General features: G+C 37.2%; 1 protein-coding gene across 1 annotated transcript in view; it reads right to left on the bottom strand.

Annotated features, from left to right (window-relative positions):
* LOC135733866 (butyrophilin subfamily 2 member A1-like) overlaps positions 1-12,319 on the bottom strand; it is a 172,468-nt gene that overhangs the window by 27,833 nt on the left and 132,316 nt on the right. The window lies entirely within an intron of this gene.

Consider the following 12,319-nt stretch of genomic DNA (forward strand, 5'->3'; position numbering starts at 1 on the left):
TAAAGGCACCTGGCGGGGCGGCGCCAGCATTATGCAAATATTTCAATGCCAAATTCATTGGCGTTTTAGTAGTATACGAAGCAGATTGGTCTCTCTTTTAGCGAGTTCCCAATTCGACGGTCACGACGTGACATCTCCGTTCCCTCCTTCAGGGAACGAGGGTTACATCCGTAACTAGGGATGGGCATTTGATTAAATTTTTTTAGTCGATTGTCGCGAGAATTAACGATCGACTATCGATTAATCATTAATATTTTTATAATAAAAAATAATTATTTAACTTTTATAATTCAAAAATGTTGAATACAAAAATACAGCGTGTTTTCCTTCATGAGACCTTTATTACAAGATCAACTTGTGGCAAACAGTTGAACTACATTAGTTAGACAAACGGAACATATATGCACTTGAATATGCGGTGCTCTAAAGCAGCGGAACCTGCTGCTGCGAGCCGCATTCTTTAACAGAGACCTCATTTGTTCCTAAACATCATGACCTCTTCATGATTATTTTTTTGAAATCAAAACGGAAGGTCACAGATAACGGAGTATGGCGTCAAATATTGCACCCTGGTGGTAAAATGTTGAATTGCTGCCACACAGTGAAATTCATTTAATTGCTTCGAGACACACGCTACGTTAGGTAACGCAACCTGCATTAGATAAAAAAAGTATTCGATTAATCAATAACAAAATTAACGTCCTCGACTAAATTCTTAATGATCAATTATCGATCGTCGATTAATCATGCCCATCCCTATCCGTAACCAAGACGATCTTCTTCCTCCGCTTAATTTTTCAGTTTACAATCATCTAAATAGGGATTAGACATAGCGCCAGCGCAATTGGCTTTTTAAGGGGATGAGAGCTGAGACTCCTATTGGTTTATTGCACGTTACGCACAAAATACTCCCATTACTCATAAAAAAGGACCAACCCTTTTCGACCATGCGCTCGGCCCACAAACCATTTTTCCTGTCGTTAAATTAGCAAAAGTGGATTCGGGCACGCCCATTTAGACGTTGCGCTGTGAGCTTTAGACAATGCGCTTAGATCGTTAAAATAGGGCCCTTTATGTTCATCAATATTACTGAGATTTCTGATGTAATTTTATTTGAGATGATGTTAAAGTATCTCTTAGGTTAAGATCAGGACTCATGGGTCACTTCAGAAACTGTTTTATCTTCTTCTGTTAAGCTTGAAGTAGGGGAGAACCGGGGCAAAAGTAACTTAGGACGAAAGTAACGAAACGATTTTCTCCGAGCCCTGATAACATTTGCATCCCAAACTATGACAGCATCCTAGGCACATAACCCCTGACAGAGCTGACAAATATCGCAGTATTTACTCATCGTTTTGCGGTCTAGGTCCAGAAAGGTGTTTTCAACCATGATAAGTAAATTCCTAAAGCTGTAATTTTTTTCTTATAACGCGTTGTGTTTTTCGTTTCATATGTTAAAGTACTGATCAATCTACAGGTTTCTTAGTGACCTAAAACATCCTAACAAGTTTTACTTCTCAGAGTTTTTCAAAATAAAAGTAAATCGGCTTTAAATGTGAAGAGATCATGTCGGGATGAAAGTAACACTTGTTACTTTTGTCCCGCTGCAAATACTTAAAGGTGCAGTGTGTAATTTTTAGAAGAATCTCTTGACAGAAATGCTTAATAATATACAAAACTGTATTGTAAGGGGTGTATTAAGACCTTTCATAATGAACCGTTATGTTTTTATTACCTTAGAATGAGACGTTTTTATCTACATACCGAGGGTCCCCTTACATGGAAGTCGCCATATTGTGCCGGTTTTTGTTTCTACAGATTCCGTAACGGACAAACTTTTTTTACTAAGTTGTCTCCGACAATGACATGTTTGTCCGGTGATGGCTACCGTAGCTTCTCTATGCGTTTCAAAAGCGAGGGGTGATCAGTGAACTGAGCCATTGGTTGCAATTCGCAACCTCACCACTAGATGCTGCTAAAATTTACACACTGCACCTTTAAATGTTGAAAATATTATTCTAGTTTGATTTAATTTTATTTTCATAGTGTTCAAACTGTTGAAAAAAAATTTATTTTCAAAAATGTAAGTTGTACTGTTGGTTGCTTTTGAAACATGTGATGAAACTGAAATTTTAAATGAAAATGTAATTTCATTATTTTTTACAGAGATAAATTACATAATTAAGTTACATATTAACGAGGTCATAGTCATGTATATTTAATAAAAAACCCGTGTAAAAAATTTCTTGTTTCGTTGTTTTACTTTTGACCCACCTGTGTGTTACTTTCATCCCTGCAGGTGGGGTCAAAAGTAACAATTCACTACTATTTTAAAGTGGTTTTACATTTTTCAAAATCCCACCTGGTATTGATAGACCACGCTTGTGAGTAATTGACCACAGTAAAAATACATCTCTGTCTAAAACATTAGCTTTTAATGAAAAATGCTCTCCCCTACAGATGACAAATGACAACACACAGTCCAGGACCTAAGACATCAAACAGCTTTAAATCATGATGTTTGTCTTATTGTGAACTGTGAACATCAAGACTGTTAGAAATACTCTTTATATCTTTATATAATTCATACAATTACAATACAACTTGAAGTTCACACTGGGCAGTGATTCTTGTCTTCAGTCTTGTGTCATTGATTAAACTTCATGTACAGTGTAATTCAGACACATTTATTACCAGTGTTAGGGAAAGTTACTTTTGCGTTACTTAGTTACTTTTCATGGAAAGTAATGCTTTCATTACTTTTTAATTACTTTTGCGTTACTTTTTCTTGGCTGAGGGCTGAGGGTTGATCTCTTTCAGGAGTTGCAGGTGTTTTTTATGACCGAAAAGTTCTGCATTCAGAAATTGCATATTTCATCACAAAAATGTCGAGCTCTGGCCTCAGTTTCTGACTCAAACTGTTCACAGCCGTGTACGCATAGAGTGCCTAATGTGACTACATTTAGTTTAATTCAGTAAATACTTTTTTTTTAAATCAAATTAATTAAACTAAAAAAGTAACTTGCATTACTTTTTTAAAAAGTAACTCAAATATTAATGTGTACATTTAAAAAGTAATGCGTTACTTTACTCGCTACTTCAGAAAAGTAATATTATTACGTAATGCACGTTACTTGTAATGCGTTACCCCCAACACTGTTTATTACTCGACACTGTAAATATGTTTAACACAGTTTTTAAATATAGACATAAAACACATGAAAACACACAACTATTTTAAATACAAGTGATTATAACGTGTTCATTTATGAATATTTAATTATATAAAACTGTTTTTACATTAACAATAAATTAATAACATAAATAACCAAGAGACAATATTACCATTTTTTATTTTCCTCTCTTCCCTCTTTAGTTTCTGATCTTCACTCTTTAGTCTCTGGTCCTCATTCTCTAGTCTCTGATCTTCATTCTTTAGTCTCTGATTCTTTCTCTGTAGTTCTGAAGAGAAAAAAACATTCAATTGATACAATTATTTCTTAACAACTACAGGCATAACAACTACAAACATTATTTTCTGTTTTAAATTTGATTTGTCCACTTGACACTGTGATGTCTTTACATGATATCCTAGTGTGTGCATTTCAGTTAACACCACACAGCACATATCATAAAACTGTTTGAAAAATATAAACTCTTGACTTTTAAGTGCTTAAATGAGAAGTGAAATCTTAAATCACTGTTTGTTCAGTTGAAGATGAAGTGAATCTAAACCTGAAACACTTCACACTGAACTGCACTAACTGATGAGATGTTCAATGCTGACAAAAACAGCATTTCTTTAAATCTAACTACGCTTAGGTCACACTATATACAGTAGGGGAGAGCAGGGGCGAAAGTACAATTTTCCAGAAAAACTTAATTTTTAAAAGATTGTAACATGGGTGCTTTAAAGAAAGCAATTGAGAGTTGAATCCATGTGCAAAAAGAGGTTTATTAAAGTAAAATCTACTTAGGCAGGAAGAGTAATCCAAATATACAGGCAAATGGTCAGGGCAGGCAGAAAGCAATCATTATCCAGAGAAACACGGGTCAAAAACAGGCTAACACAGAACAGAAAACCGGTTAAGCAGGCTAAGTAGGCTAAACAATAATCAGCGGGGAGTGAACAGATTTGAAGTGGCTTTATACAAAACAAACAGGAAGTGGGAAGTGAAGCATGGCATGATGTGATTTCAAAATAAAAGCCGGAACAGAACAGGGTGTCAATTCAATTAAATTAAATTCAATTTTATTTATATAGCGCTTTTCACAATTGTTAATTGTTGCAAAGCAGCTTTACATGAGTAGATGTAGAGGAGAACATTGAAAATCAATACATAGTATAAGAAGTAGAATATAGCGGCTAAGGATAAAAAAACGTGTAAGCGAGCATATTAATAATGTAACATGTACAGTAAAGTGCTAAGTTAAGCCAAAGTTGGCTGACTCTCCCTGGGACTAAAAACCCCCCTAGGAGAAAACCCAATGGGAAAAATCCTAGAAGGACAAAAAACCCTAGGGAGAAATTAATATTTATATTTATAATATATAGACATGGTAGGGATAGGAATCGGATAAGCGGATTAAACTGGTTCAGCCGGTGGTCATTGGTCACGCATCGGTTGGGCATCACGTTGAAGGACAGCCAGTAGATCAGTGGTGCGATGACCTTTACAGCAACAGGAACTGGGTCTGTTTGTCTCATTGTCCTCGGGGTCGAGGACGAGACAGGGAGACAAAAACAGAATTCTATTAGCGTAGGGGCCGTTCGCATGTAATGCAAGTGTCATACATTATAGTGGTTTAATTCAGCCCGGTTCCAGACAGGCTAACTATTGCGGCAAGAGTAAATTACCCATATGAGGTATGTGAGTGCTTTGTTCTAGACAAAATAACTACTGCGGGAAAAGTACATTTACTGGACATTCTATGTGAATGCTATGTTAAAGAAGAATGTCTTAAGTTTAGATTTAAATTGTTCGACTGTGTCTGATACTCGAACATTATTTGGTAAATCATTCCAGAGCTTGGGGGCTAAGTAGGAAAAGGATCTACCACCTTTAGACACTTTTGATATTCAAGGGATAATTAAGTAACCAGAATTTTGTGATCGCAGTTTACGTGGTGGATTGTATTCTGATAGTAGTTCTGTAATATACGAGGGCGCTAGGCCATTTAAGGCTTTGTAGGTGATATTTGTAGTAATATTTTAAATTGTATGCGATATTTAACTGGTAGCCAGTGTAGAGATGCCAGGATTGGACTAATGTGGTCATACTTTTTAGATCGAGTAAGTACTCTAGCGGCGGCGTTTTGAACCAGTTGTAGCTTGTTTACCTGATTTGCATGGCATCCCCCGAGTAACGAGTTACAATAGTCTATTCTAGAGGTCATAAAAGCATGGATAAGCTTTTCTGCATCTGATGCAGACAGCATATGGCGTATTTTTGAGATATTTCTAAGATGGAAGAATGCTGTGCGGCAGACGTTGGAGATATGACTATCGAAAGATAGACTGCTGTCAAACATTACGCCTAAATTCCTAACCGTGGAAGATGGCACCACCGTGCAGCCATTTATGGGCAACTTGTAATCTGACATATTATGTGTGGAGCGATTTGGTTCAATAATAAGTATCTCAGTCTTATTGGAGTTTAGCATAAGAAAGTTATGTGCCATCCAGTCCCTAATATCACTAATGGAGTCTGTTAGCTTAGCAAACTGGTGGGTTTCGCTAGGATGTGACGAGATGTAAAGCTGGGTATCATCCGCATAGCAGTGAAAACTAATGTTATGTTTCCTGATAATGTCTCCTAGAGGTAACATATATAACGAGAATAGGATAGGGCCTAGAACTGATCCCTGAGGTACGCCGTATTTAACGGGGGAGTGATAGGACTCTTCCTCATTTACATAAACAAATTCATATCGATTGGTTAGATACGATCTAAACCAGGCTAACGCCTGACCACTGATGCCAACATAGTTTTCTAGTCTATTGAGTAGGATTCTGTGATCTATTGTGTCAAAGGCTGCACTAAGGTCTAGTAATATAAGGATTGAGATTTCACCACGATCGGATGTTAATAGGAGGTCATTTGTAACTCTAAGCAGCGCTGTTTCTGTGCTATGGTGGGGCCTTAATCCTTATTGGAACTTTTCATATGTATTATTATTCGCTATGAATGTGTGTAGCTGGCTTGCCGCTACTTTTTCTAATATTTTAGAAAGAAAAGGTAGATTTGAGATTGGTCTAAAGTTATTAAGATCTCCCTGGTCAAGGTTTGGTTTTTTAATGAGCGGTCTAATAACTGCTAGTTTGAAAGCTGTTGGAACGTATCCTAATTCTAGCGATGAGTTAAAGATATTTAGTACCGTGTCGGACACTACATGAAATACCTCTTTTAGTAATTTTGTGGGAATGGGGTCTAATATACAGGAAAATGATTTAGATGACGTTACTAATTTAGAGAGCTCTTCTATTGTAGTAGGTTTAAATGACTCAAGATGTTCGTATGATAATCTAGTGGTAAATGTACTATTGGGTAGAGTGGTTGCTGCTTGCGTAGTTTCTATGTTTTCCCTAATAAACATAATTTTGTTAGTAAAGAAGTTCATGAAGTCGTTACTATTGTGTTGGAGTTTACTATTGGTTTCTGTTTTTTCTTTGTTTCTAGTCAGTTTCGCAACTGTGCTAAAGAGGAAACGAGGGTTGTTATGATTTTCTTTAATAAGCGTACTGAGATGGGTAGATCTGGCGGTTTTAATAGCTTGTCTGTAGTGTTGAACTCTCTCTTTCCATGCTGAACCCTATACCTCTAACTTTGTGTTTCGGTAGTTTCTTTCCATTTTTCTAGCTATTTTTTTAAGGGCTGCAGTATGATGGTCATACCATGGAGCTGGCGTTTTTTCTTTGATTCTCTTTTTTCGAATGGGAGCAACGGCATCCATCGTGCTAGAGCAAACGTTGTTCAGGTTTTCTATTATAATATCCAGATCTTCACGGTTATCTGTTACATGTTTCATTTGAGACAAGTCTGGAAGAGTGCTAATAAAGCTATCTTTAGTGGTGGAAATTATTGTTCTGGCTAATCTGTAGCATGTTGTAGACTGAACGGTCCTATCTAGAAGTATTGTGTATGACACAAGGCAATGGTCTGAAACGGCATCGCTCTGGGGTGATATTTCGATGTCATTAATATTGAGTCCGAGTGACAGAATTAAGTCTAATGTGTGCTTACGAGTATGCGTGGGTCCAGACACGTATTGTTTAATACCGAGAGAATTTAGAACATCCATAAACGCACGTCCTAATGCATCTTTTGAGTTATCCACATGGATGTTAAAATCACCAACGATAAGAGCTTTATCTACAGTGACTGTAAGCTCAGATAGGAAGTCTGTTATTTCTTTAAGAAAATCTGTGTGGTGGCCCAGAGGCCTATATGTGACCCGTCACGGAAACCAGGGACTCAAGTCGGCAGCACAAGTTTCGAGAAAATGAGAAACAAAGTTTTTTTTTCGAAATTTGTGATTTTCGTTTTATTGCAGAATCTGTTAGTTGAGATCACGAAGAAGCCTCTCCATGTTTGAGATAGCAGTTTTTGTACATTTAAAAGCATACATTTTGCGGTTAAAATAGGCTTGTTTTTCCGGAGATTCTAGCGTGCAGCGGGGGGCGTCATTGTCTGTGTGTATATTTACATACTGTATAAGCTTGTGTTTTCGCCTCCGCCCCCAAAGGGAACAGCTTGACTACTAAATAAGGATAGTTCGCCCAAAAATGAAAATAATGTAAGTAATGACTCACCCTTATGTCGTTCTAAACTCGGAAGACCTCCGTTCATCTTCGGAACACAGTTTAAGATGTTTTATCGTTAGATTTAGTCCGAGAGCTTTCCCCTTCATTGAAAATCTATGTATGGTTTCCATGTCCAGAAAGTTAATAAAAACATCATCAAAGTAGTCCATGTGACATCAGTGGGTCAGTAAGATTGTGTTGATGCATCGAAAATACAGTTTGGTCCAAAAATAGCAGAATTACGACTTCATTCAGCATTGTCTTCTCTTCCGGCTCGAGCGTGAAGTCACGTGACAAATAACAGTCAGCCGCATCGTACGTCAGCCGCGTCACTGACTTTATGCGGCGCCGCAGTCGGATGACGTCAAAGTACCGCGAGAGCTCTTCAAGAAATCTTACGGAGTAGTTTAATTTCGACTCGCTCTCGCGGTACTTTGACGTCATCTGTATGTCAGTTCTTGCAGCACAGCATGAGTCCAAACACACAGAAGTTACACAGATATCGTTGTATTCTTCATATAATTGGCTACATGTTTTGTCTATCAATATTTTCCATGAAGTCATTGGCTGATGGAGGAACGAGCGAGCCATTGGTAACCTCTCTAAAGGATGTCACGTTTTCGACGGCCCTGTTTGGATGATCTATTATACTACTTCCCTATTTTAAATACAAACTTTGAAGGCAGGTTCATGTGTTTAACGGAGTGTAAGCTCATATACCCTTACATGTTACGATTTAAATAGTCTTCAGATTATATATTATATTGTATTAACAGACATTCATGCGAAATCTGATGTAAACAATCTATATTTCACGGATTATACGCATTTGTGGACAAATTCATTGGATAATCTGAAACAGACTGGATTCGACTTGTGATCCCCACAAAGGTAAAGAGTCATGTTTATTTTTGCGGGTTGTCATTTGGTCATAAAATACTACATATGATGCTAGAACATCTCAAAAAGGGTTTTACAGGGGGCATGGCTTAGCTAAATGAGATGTAAATGAGCCCTATTGTCTCCCCCAGCTGAAAAGAAGAGTCCCTTTCGTCTCGATTTTCTCGGTTTGAGTATTTCTGAGTTCCTATATTCAAATGGCCACAACTTCTCCAAATCTTATCAGATTTCCATGTGTTACACATCGTTGGAAAGCTTAGAAACTGCACTTTCAGAATCTGCGAATAACTCAAAATGCCCAAATCCGACTTGTGTCCCTACTTTCCGTGACTGGTCACATATATGGTAGCTAAAATAAACGAAAGCTGTTTGTTGTTACGATCAGTTATTTCCATGTTTAACAGTATTATTTCAAACAAATTAAATTTTAGTTCTGATTTATGGTTTACTTTGAACATTTTGTTGTATATTGTAGCTACACCACCCCCTCTCCCTTTTAGACGAGGAACGTGTTTATAATAATAGTCTTGTGGGGTGGATTCGTTTAAACTGATGTAATCGTCTGCTTTAAGCCAGCTCTCTGTTAAACAGAGTGCATCTAAGTTTTGGTCAGTAACTATTTAATTGATAATTGGTTCTTTATTGGTAAGCGATCTAATGTTAAGAAGGCCGAATTTTAACATTTGAGTTTAATAAAAGTCCTAATAACAAAAACAGAACACAAGACAAAAACCCTTACAAAGATAATGTTTTAGACAGAGATATATGTTTGCTGTGCTCAGTAACTTACACGTCTGCTCTAACAATACCAGGGGGAATTTTGTAAAAATGCAAAACGACTTCAATATAATTTCACTTTAAACATAAGTAGTGAATTGTTACTTTTGACTGTGACAGCAGGGACGAAAGTAACACACAGGTGGTGGGTCAAAAGTAACACAACAAAACAAGATAGATTTTTGTGTTAAACTTGTTTTTATTAAATATACATGACTATGACCTCGTTAATATGTAACTGCAAACTTTTTTGTCATTTATCTTTGTAAAAAATAATGAAATTACATTTTCATTTTAAATTTCAGTTTTATCAAATGTTTTAAAAGCAACCAACATTACAAACTTAAATTGTTGATAATAAAACATTTTCAACAATTTGAACACTATGAAAATGAAATGAAGTTTATTTAACAAAGTTCGGGAGGAGCATGGTCATGTGATCCATCCAATCAGCGGGAAGAGGTACCTATAAAAAGCAATCCCTCTCGTATGTCCCGTGACAGTTTTACAGCATCCCTCCTCCACCCCATCTCCTCACTATCACCTAGTTGCATTTATCCCAGTTTAAGAGGGGGGAGTACTCTGGGTTCGGGCTAAAATCCGAGCTCGGAGCCCTCTCCTCGGACAGCACGCCAAATATGCTCATCTTATTATACTTATCGATTACATGTTAATGCGAACTCGTGAAATAGAATAGAAAAATATTGATTTTCAACATATACAACAGTATTGGACTGCATTTATATAGCGCTTTTTTAACAGACCTATGGCCATCCAAAGCGCTGTACATGTTGCGCTCCATTCACCCATTCATACACCGACGGCAGTGTCAGCCATGCAAGGCACCATCCAGCTCGTCGGGAGCAGCTGGGGTTAGGTGTCTTGCTCAAGGACACCTCGACACATGGTCCGGTGGAGCCGGGGATCAAACGACCAACCTTCCGGTTTGTAGACAACCTACATGAACCACTGAGCCACTGCCGCCCACTAGCATTAGCAGCGGGACAAAAGTAACAAGTGTTACTTTTGTCTCAACAGGATTTCTTCACATTTAAACTCAATTAACTTTTATTTTGAAAAACTCTGAGAAGTCAAACTTCAGGATGTGTTAGAGCACTAAATAACCTGTAGATTGATCAGTATTGTAACACATGAAACAAAAAAACACAACGCGTTATAAGAAAAAAATGACCGCTTTAGGAATTTACTTCATTGTTTCAAAATGAGATAACTCCGTATTTTTTCATAACAAAAAATACAGCTTATTAGCAGAATAAACACAATAAAAACATGCTAACATAATAAACATGTTTTGACAAAAAATGATCTCGTTTTGGAATCAAACTCTTCAAATATAACAAAACAAACATGAATGTTACCTTCGTATTTATAAATGAACACAGCGTTCAGTAATCCAGCAATCACACCGAGCACAGATCCAACAGAAATCAAGATCATTAATATCCTCCAAGAGTTAAACATTTTGCCTGTAAAAAAAAACTCTCTTTATCTAATATCACTGATTATATTCACTTGAATTATGAATATTTTCATGTATTACTGCATCAAATCATCATGAGATCGTGTGTGTGTGTGTGTGTGTGTACTAACTTGATGTAATAATCTGAGTCTCCGTCATGTGATGTCTCATTCTGACTCTACAGTGATATTTACTGTCTCTGTTATATACAGTGATCATGTGTTTCACTCTGAATCCATCTGTCTCTCTCTCTGTGTTTGTAGTTTCAGATGTCAAAGTGACTCCTTCACTGTCCAGCCATACAAGTTCAGGTTCAGGGTACCAGCCTTTAGATTCACACTGAAGATAAAGTCCACCATAAACATCAAATCCATCTACAGTGATGAGTGGAGGACTTCCTACAGCTACACATCAAGAATGAAAAAAACATTAATTTAGTCATAACTTTCTTCCTATACTTTTTTCCTTGTTTTCTTCTGGCTTATTGTGATTATGACAACATGCACTTAACCCAATAGGCTACTGAACATCACTTACAAGTACAAGAACAAATATAGCTGCAAGCAGCAATTGCGGGGTCAAGCACCTTCAGCGCAATGAGCACCCAAAGCACAGCAAAAACCACACGACGCAGCAAATGCGCAAAGCGCAGAAAGCGCGCAATACAGAGCCCGAACCCGAAGCAAAGCAAATGCAGAGCAGAACCACTGCAGTGTGGAGCAACAACAGTAAAGATGGCAAAAATATAACACGTGTGGAAAACCAGACAGGTCGAGAAGAACGTGTTAAAGGGAACACAAAAGGAAATCTCAATAAGTGAAAGTAAGAGCTGGAATTCGAACCCATGACCTCAGGTTCCCAAAGCACGGCACTAACGGCATGCACCACTGAGTAAATGATTAAACCACTGAGTTGATGTGTCCAACCTATAGAATAGAGATTTAGAACTGTAAACATTGATATCCAGCAATTACCAAAAGTGCAGAAATGACAACAGAGAGCTCAAATAACTGAAATACAATGTATAGTATGAAAATCACAAAACTTAAGTGAGAAAAAAGTTAAGACAAAAACCACTGCACATGGGATTTGAACCCATGAACTCAGGTTCCCAAAGCACAGCAGTTACCGCATGCACCACTGAGTAAACGATTAAACCACTGAGTTAGTGTGTCCAAGCTATAGAATAGAGATTTAGAGCTGTAAACATTGATATCCAGCAATTACCAAACGTGCAGAAATGACAACAGAGAGCACAAATAACTGAAATACAATGTATAGTATGAAAATCACAAAACTTAAGTGAGAAAAAAGTTAAGACAAAATATCACAGCACATGGGATTCGAACCCATGACCT

This window comes from Paramisgurnus dabryanus, chromosome 3 (genome assembly GCF_030506205.2).
Source record: "Paramisgurnus dabryanus chromosome 3, PD_genome_1.1, whole genome shotgun sequence".
Lineage (NCBI taxonomy): Eukaryota > Metazoa > Chordata > Actinopteri > Cypriniformes > Cobitidae > Paramisgurnus > Paramisgurnus dabryanus.